The sequence below is a fragment of the Panthera uncia genome (assembly GCF_023721935.1).
Source record: "Panthera uncia isolate 11264 chromosome B3 unlocalized genomic scaffold, Puncia_PCG_1.0 HiC_scaffold_1, whole genome shotgun sequence".
NCBI lineage: Eukaryota > Metazoa > Chordata > Mammalia > Carnivora > Felidae > Panthera > Panthera uncia.
In genome coordinates this window covers 106,704,138-106,712,612 of record NW_026057582.1, presented here as the reverse complement: position 1 = coordinate 106,712,612, position 8,475 = coordinate 106,704,138, and the positions used below count along the sequence as shown (strand labels likewise).

The 8,475-nt window shown below is 40.8% G+C and overlaps 1 protein-coding gene and 1 long non-coding RNA gene across 24 annotated transcripts in view; one reads left to right on the top strand and one right to left on the bottom strand.

The window, feature by feature from the left end:
* Nucleotides 1-8,475, top strand: part of LOC125908915 (uncharacterized) — a 49,228-nt gene that overhangs the window by 15,214 nt on the left and 25,539 nt on the right. The gene's annotated exons all lie outside the window — the stretch shown is intronic.
* MAP2K5 (mitogen-activated protein kinase kinase 5) overlaps nt 1-8,475 on the bottom strand; it is a 282,473-nt gene that overhangs the window by 264,130 nt on the left and 9,868 nt on the right. The gene's annotated exons all lie outside the window — the stretch shown is intronic.

Genomic DNA, 8,475 nt, shown 5'->3' with positions numbered 1-8,475 from the left:
AAAAAAAAAAAAAAAAAAAAAAAAAAAAAAAAGACAAGAGACAACAAGGATGTGGAGAAAAAGGGAATCTTTGGAGTGCCGGGATGGCTCAGTTGGTTGAGTGGCCGACTTCAGCTCAGGTCATGATCTCGTGGTTTGTGAGTTTGAGCCCCGCGTCAGGCTCTATGCTGACAGCTCAGAGCCTGGAGCCTGCTTCGGATTCTGTGTCTCACTCTCTCTCTGCCTCTTCCCCACTCATGCTGTCACTCTCACTCTCAAAAATAAATAAACATAAAAAAAAATTTTTTTAAAAGAAAAAAGAAAAAGGGAACCCTTGTGCTCCGTCGGTGGGAATATAAACTGGTGCAGCCACCACAGACAACAGTATGGAGTTTCCTCAAAAAGTTAAAAACAGAATTACCATGTGATCTAGCAATTCTACTTCTGGACATCTATCCAAAGGAGACTAAATCACTCTCTCAAAGAGATATATGAACCTCCATGTTCACTGCAGCATTATTCACAATAGTGAAGATATGGAAACTACTTAAATGTCCACCCACAGACGAACAGATAAAGATATGGTGTATATATACACTGGAATATTATTCATCCACAAAAAAGCCGTTTGCAACAACTTGGATGAATCCCAAGGAGGGCAGTATGCTAAGTCAGAAAAAGACAAATACTATATATCACTTATATGTGAAAATTTGAAAAGCCAAACCTAAAAACACAGAGTGTGTGATTACCGATTACCAAGGGCTGGGGTTGGGGGCAAATGGGGAGCTTCTGCCAGAGTATAAACTTACAGTTATGAGTATAACAAGGTCTGGGGATCTAATGTAGAGCATGGGGATTACAGCTAATGACACCGTATCATATACGTGCATGTTGCTGAGAGTCAATCTTAAATGTTTTCACCACAAAAAAGAAACGGTCATTATATGACAGGCTAGAGGTGTTAGCTATTGCTACACCTATTGCTGGTAATCAGTTTGTAATATGTAACTGCATCAGATCAGCAGGGTGTACACCTTAAACTTACACAATGCTATACATCAATCACATCTCAATAGAGCTGGAAAAAAAATTTAAATAAAAGACAGTAAATTGACAGGTATTAGAAGTCATTGGAGGGTAAGAAAGTAGAAAGGCACACCAAGCAATGTGGTATAACAATAACTTAAAACACTTCCCTGTTAAAAGTTGGACACACATAGCCATTCCAGCAAACACTCTGGCTATTTGCCTATCAAACTGGATTAGCTATAGAAAAAACACTAAGCAGAAGTGTGAATCATAACAATTTACTCACGTGGCACAAAGAGTTTCAAGGTTATAAATAACGTTGTTGAAGAACACGAGGAAGTAGTAGTACTCAGTGATGAGAAGTAGAAAAAATAATCTGAACTTTTTGTCTTATCCACAGAGGTTCTTTACCATCTGACCAAAAAAGCATTACTAGATATGACCAAGGAGGGGGGGGGGCGTTGCATGCGATAGATCTGATACACTGGTTCACAATGAGAATTCCAGACTTCTCTACTTGCCTGGAGCATAGTAATATGATTTTCCAGCACATTAGGGAAGCAAAAGTAGAACCAGAAAGTCTATGTACTGGCTGGATTTTGTTAATGTCACTTAAAATGGAGGAAAAAATCCTAGCAAGATACCAAATAGAGTGCAGCAGATGGAAAACAAATATTATGAAGCAATCTTCACAAAATCTGCAGTGTGTCACAAATACACAAAATGGCAGAGTTTGGGAAAAGAGAATCATAACAGGCCATATGTTGTTAGCAATTTTATTTGAAGCAACATGCAATCCGAAAGAGAAACCAAGAGGAGGAACATAAAGGCCCAATGGAGGAGAGGCAGCCGCAGGTAAGGGGCGGTCAGGATGGCAAGCACAGTGCCTATCAAGGTAAACAGCAGTCAACTAGCAGACGCCAGGGAGCTGTCAGAGAAACAGCACCCACTGCAGGCACGGGGCTAGAGCGGGCTTTTGAGAGAAACAATCTAGCTTCTACAAAGAGCACAGAAAGTTAAGGCAATATATAAGATGTCATTTGTCACATTCCTTCGGTGCCAGGTGAGAGTCAATCAGAACTACAGCAAAGGCATTTTTCCAAGGCAAGAGGAAAGACATGCAAACATAACTGTAGAAGTTAGAAACGCGTATCGACGAGAAATTATCAGAAAGGTTGTCAAGTTTAGAGCCCTTCTCGGGTGTAGCATCTAAGATCTGGACAGGACTAGCAGTCTGGCTTTTATGGCCAAATCTTTACAGCCATGATTTTTTTTTTTTTTTGAGACACACACACACACACACACACACACACACACGAGAAAGAGAGAGACCATCTTTTTAAATTTTTTTTTAATGTTTATTTCTGAGAAAGAGAGAGAGACAGAGAGAGAAAGTGCAAGTGGGAGAAGGGCAGAGAGGGAGGAGACACAGAATCTGAAGCAGGCTCCAGGCTCTGAGCTGTCAGCACAGAATCTGATGTGGGCCTCGAACCCACGAACCACAAGATCATGACCTGAGCTGAAGTCAGATGCTTAACCAACTGAGTCCTTCAGGCGCCCGGAGAGAAACAATCTTATGTAGGCTCTGCACTGGGTGTGGAGCTCGATCTCACAACCCTGAGATCATGACCTGAGCTGAAATCAAGAGCCAGACACTTAACCCACTGACCCACCCAGGCACTGCTCACAGCCATGAGTTTTACTTCAGCTCCATGCCACCGCCCTCCTGATTCCTTCTTCACTCCTTTGCACCCTTCCTCTCTCCAACAAATATGTAAGTGTCCCTATGTAGCAGGCAATGTTCTGGGCACTGGGAATGGTAACAGTGGAAACAGAAAAAAGCCTTGCCCTCTAGTAGCTCACACTCTTATTGAGATAGACTGAACGGGATGAGGGCGTGGGTTGCACAGATATCTGGGGAAAGGGTGTTCCAGGCAGAGGGAACAATTAATGCAAAGGCCTTGAGGTAGAAGAATACCTGGCATATTCAGGAGACTGAAACAAAGGCAGAGTGGCTAGCACAGCAGGCGGGCGCTAGAGAAACAGATGAGTTCAGGGAATCAATGCTGTTGCAGGGTTGGGGGCAGATGAGAAAATGCAGGGCCTTGTAGGGGATTTTAAGGACTTGGCTTTTACTCCTGAGTAAGATGGAAATCACTGGACGGTGCTGAGTATTGTGATCCCACTTCTAAAGGATCACTTTGGCTGCTATGTGCAGAAGAGGCTGTGTGGAGGCAAAAGCAGATACAGGAAGACCAGGTAGGATACCATCATCCCAGTCCTGTCATCGTAGGTGAGGGAAGATGGTGGCCCGAACCAGGCTGAGATTCTGGGCAGTCATCATGCGCTGGATATATTTTAAAGCCAGAGCTAACATGATTTTGTGACGGATGAGATACAAAAGGTTTGTCCTTATTACTTCATTCCTTCAACCATCCGTGCATTCCAGAAACACGTATGAGTGTCTACCATGTGCTGGGTACTAGGACGGGGTTCTAGAGACTCAAGAATGAGCAGCATTGTCTGCTGCCCTCCAGGAATAACTAGCCTGGCAGTTGGGTAAAGGAATTAAACTGCTTAATTTTCATGCAACATAGCAAGATTACAAATAAGCAATTACTCTCATAAGACTAAAAAGGATCTGGGCTTTGCACATGGATGACATTGCAAACCAAAATTTCAATACATAAAAGCTTTCTTCAAATAGTCTCAAATTCTAGGATGTAAAATAAACTCTCACCTGTTAAATAATCTTTAGACTGTATAATTGTGAATTACAATTTTTCATTAACCTACCTGGTTCTGCCTATAAGCAACCATTTATCTCCTACACATACTACAGTTTAAGAAAATGAAATTTCATGGGTGCCTGGGTGGCTCAGTCAGTTAAGCGTCCAACTTCAGCTCAGGTCATGATCTCACAGTTCGTGAGTTCGAGCCCCGTGTCGGGCTCTGTGCTGACAGCTCAGAGCCTGGAGCCTGCTTCGAATTCCATGTCCCCCTCTAGCTCTGCCCTTCCCTGCTCACACTCTGTCTCTCTCCTCTCAAAAAATAAAATTTTGAAAAATAAAAAAAAAAAGAAACTTCATTTTTTCTAAATAATTTATTATTTCCAAACATTTTATAATTTAGACTTTTCTCATCCAATCATTCTTAATGAGGCAGTCTTTGCTATTTGGACATGAAGGGTATCTCCTACAGGTGTTTCTCCAGTGATCAGCTACAGTTGTCTATCACAACTTATATCATTGCAATTTTCCTTTAAGTGGTCATATTATGCCAAATTTAAAATGATGAACCGGCTTTAAAATTTCCACCCAAAATAATCTTCCAGAAATTCATGAAACAACTGAAACGAGAAGTGAGCATAACACGATCACGGTCGGAGAAAGACATAAGTAAAATAAAGCTTTATCCTACAACCATATTTTACGAACCAAAACTCAGAGGCACAGTTTGACAAGCGCGAAGATACTTATGAAGGCTACAGACCAAATGTGTGAAGTCAGGGTGCCACGGAAAAGCGGGCCACATGGTATTCACAGGGAGAAGTCAGCATTTGTCTACACAGACTTAAAACGATTCTTTCAAGTCACCAGTAAGAATTCACCAGTCACTCTGAAGCAGCCACTTGTCTAGGGAAGAGCCAGGGGGAGGACCACGAAACAGATATGCACAGGAAACTCATCAGTGGGCACAGCTGATTTTTATCACCTCGTGTGCTGGTGTACTCATTAATCTGTTAATGAAACTGTGAAAATCAGCAGGGGTCTCCGGGCCTGTATGAATGTCAGGCTCCTACAGCATATGTAGGGCCCGCACATGCGAACAGCCAAGATTTTTTATGGTAATGGAATTCAGCTTTATCTCAGAAGTGTTCTCACATCTGGGAAAAGACAAATTATTCAGTAACTTGTATGGGGGTCAACTGTCTATGTGCTTGAAAAATAAAGTTGGATTCCCCACCTGATTCCTCCTCTCACCAAAATAGACTGGAGATGGGACAAAATTTTCAAATCTTCTGATATTTGTAATAAAAGTGCACACTTTTACAAAAAAAAAAATGCTAATACACATATGAACATATGTATGTACGCACATACCTAATGCGTGTGTGTGCTTAACCCTGTTAAAGTAGAACAAAAGAATACGGATGAATGTTTTTTCAATACCTGGAATGTGGAAGACCTTTCTAAGAATGGCATAAATCCAGAAGTCACAAAGGACAATATGATAAATCTGACCATGTAAAAATTTCAACCCTCTCTATGGGAAAAAAAAAAGCAGAGGGAAAAAAAAGACCAAAGCAAGCTGAAAGGAAAGCAGTAAACTAAACAAAAATAACTAAACAGATGAGACAAAGCCCCAATTTTCTTAATATTGGAAAATCCTTATGTCAATTAGAAACGTACAACCTAAAAGGAAAATGGGCAAAGGTGACAAACAGTTCACAGAAATTAAACAAAATGATCAAAATACAAATGAAGACACTCAAGCTCATTTATAATTGAAAACACAAAAATAAAACAATAGCATAATAATCTCTTCCACCTTTCAAATTGACACTGACTAGGAAGTTTGCTAATAAAAAATTACTCAGAGTTGGTGAGGGTAGAGAGAAATGGGCATTCTCAAACATTGTTGGTGGGAGTGTAAATTGGTTCTACCCTTTAGAGAGCAACATGGTAATAGCTATTAAAATGTAAAACAGGGGTACTCTTTGTCTCAGTAGTTCCAACTCCTGGGAATTTATCCTACAAATATATTTCCACCATGTGGAAAGATATAAGACAATGCTGTTGACTGCAGCATTTTTTCCAATACTAAAAAACCACTAACAACTTAAGATTGGTCCGTCAATAGGTTAAATAAATTAAGCCATGGCCATAAAATGAAGTATACTGTAGTCATCCAAAGGAATGAAGTCGATTTGTGCACAGTGATGTTGGAAGAGGTTATATATACCATGCATAAAAACATATATATATACATATATATATGTGCATATATATATATATATATGCGCACGTGTATATACAAGGTAAGTGGGGGTGGGGGAACTAGTCGCAGTATAGTATGCATTATGTACAGAGAAAACTTCTGTAAAGATACAGAACACACTGTTAAATAGTAAACTAGGGAAATGGGGACTTTTAGTTTTCGTTTCATTTGTATGCTGCTTGAATTCTTTTTTTAAGATCATCTATACCTTCTTAATTAAAAAAGAAATCAAGGGGGGCACCTGGGTGGCTCAGTCGGTTAAGCGTCCGGCTTCGGCTCAGGTCATGATCTCACAGTCCGTGAGTTCGAGCCCCGCGTCGGGCTCTGTGCTGACAGCGTGGAGCCTGGAGCCTGCTTCATGTTCTGTGTCTCCCTCTCTCTCTGCCCCTCCCCTGCTCATGCTCTGCCTCTCTCTGTCTCAAAAATAAATAAAAACATTAAAAAAAATTAAAAAAAAAAGAAATCAAGGGGCACCTGGGTGGCTAATCAGTTAAGCATCCGACTTCGGCTCAGGTCATGATCTCGCAGTTTGTGAGCTCGAGTCCCGTGTCAGGCTCTGTGCTGACAGCTCGGAGCCTGGAGCCTGGAGCCTGGAGCCTGCTTTGGATTCTGTGTCTCCTTCTCTCTCTGCCCCTCCCCTGCTCATGCTCTGTCTCTCTCTGTCTCTCAAAAATAAATAAATGTTAAAAAAAAAAAAAAAGAAATCAAGCACTATATATTGGAAAGTATTTTGCTTTGTGCTCTAGTTATAAGGGGAAAAGGACCTAAAAGGGGTAAAATGAAAAAGACTTAGGGCCATCGGTCCAAGAGGTGATCAGCACAAATGGGCCTCCCTCCCCTTATCCAGCCTAACTCCCCTCAGAAACACTACTCCCAGGAACACAAACCAGAAAGAATATCGTCATTGTAGACCTTCTGCCCCCTCAGGACAGAAGGCCCAGTCAAGTGTGGAGTCTGACTGGTCCACCACCAACCAGTTTATATCCCGTGCCTGGGTAATAACACAAATAATGCAAATAGCAAATTACTTACTTGGCTTTAGGTCCCAGTAATTGTAAGATTCTCATCTGAATATGGGCACACAACATTTCATTTTATTCAGCAAGGGTCTAAGCTAAGTACTGAGAATAAGAGTGAAATAAAACGCAGTACCTGTCATCAAGTCCTTCAAAATCTAGTGAGAAGGGAAACATGCACACAACTCATCAGAAGGCAGGCCCCATGGGTTACCTGCTCTAGCAAAGGTGTGGAGGGAGATTAGCTCCATCTGGTGGGATCAGAGGTCTTACCCAATGGATGGCACTTCTCAGACTGAAGAATCTAAGATTACCTGACCTTTCCCCTCTTTTCCACTTATCAACTCTTTTCCTCTATATTTGTGTGAAACAAGTAAATGTGACAGTGTCCTTTCCTTGGTTGCTTAATTCACATTGCTAAAGACAATACCATCTCTTTTTTTATAAAAAAAATTAACATTTATTCATTTTTTTTAAATGTTTATTATTTATTTTTGAGAGAGAGAGAGATAGACAGACACAGCATGATCAAGGGAGGGGCAGAGAGAGAAACACACACACAGAATAGAAGCAGGCTCCAAGCTCCAAGCTGTCAGCACAGAGCCCGACATGGGGCTCAAACTCACAAACTGCGAGATCATGACCTGAGTCGAAGTCGGACACTTAATCGACTGAGCCAACCAGGCAGCACCCCTACCATCTCTTTTGCATAAGAAATCAATTAGTGCTAGGCATCCTTTTCAATATTAAATACAGTACCATAAATATAACTTTGATCAAAGTTTTCTTTATTTGGAAGTTGTTCCATCATAGCTCCAGACCACAGAAATGCTCAAAAATGTCAGCAAATTAGCTTACAAGCTACATCTTTCCAAATGCTTCTTCTACATAGATTCCATTTATTAGTTCAGATCTTTGGTTCAGAAAATAAGGTCATCCTAGAGCAATCATAAAAAAAGCCAGGCTGGGATTCTAAGTCTATAAGGGAAAGTATGCGGTACTCTAAGCTCAAGAAACAAAGGACTGTTATTATTTTGTCTGTGTGTGTTTTGGGGTTTTGTTTTTTGTTTTTGCCTAAAACTTGTCCAGACACAGATGGGTATAGAGTTGCCACTCTTATTTCAGTAAAGGAGTGAGATCTCCTAGAACTTAAACCTAGAAATTCACACTTTTTTTTTCTGTTGTGTTAGGTGTATTCTTCAGTATTAAATATATTGCCATAAGTATTTCTTTGGCTAAAGTTTTACTTATCCAAGAGTTGTTCCATCATACCCATAAACCATAAACGCATCAGCCACGTCAACCATACTTAACACACTTCATAGGCTTCTGACACACTTGGTTATACCAAGTGCATGTTTCACAGTCAAAAACAACTGTGTTTAAACTTGGCTCCACTTCCTAGCTGATGACCCTTGGCAACCATTTCATGTCGCTGGGCCTCAGG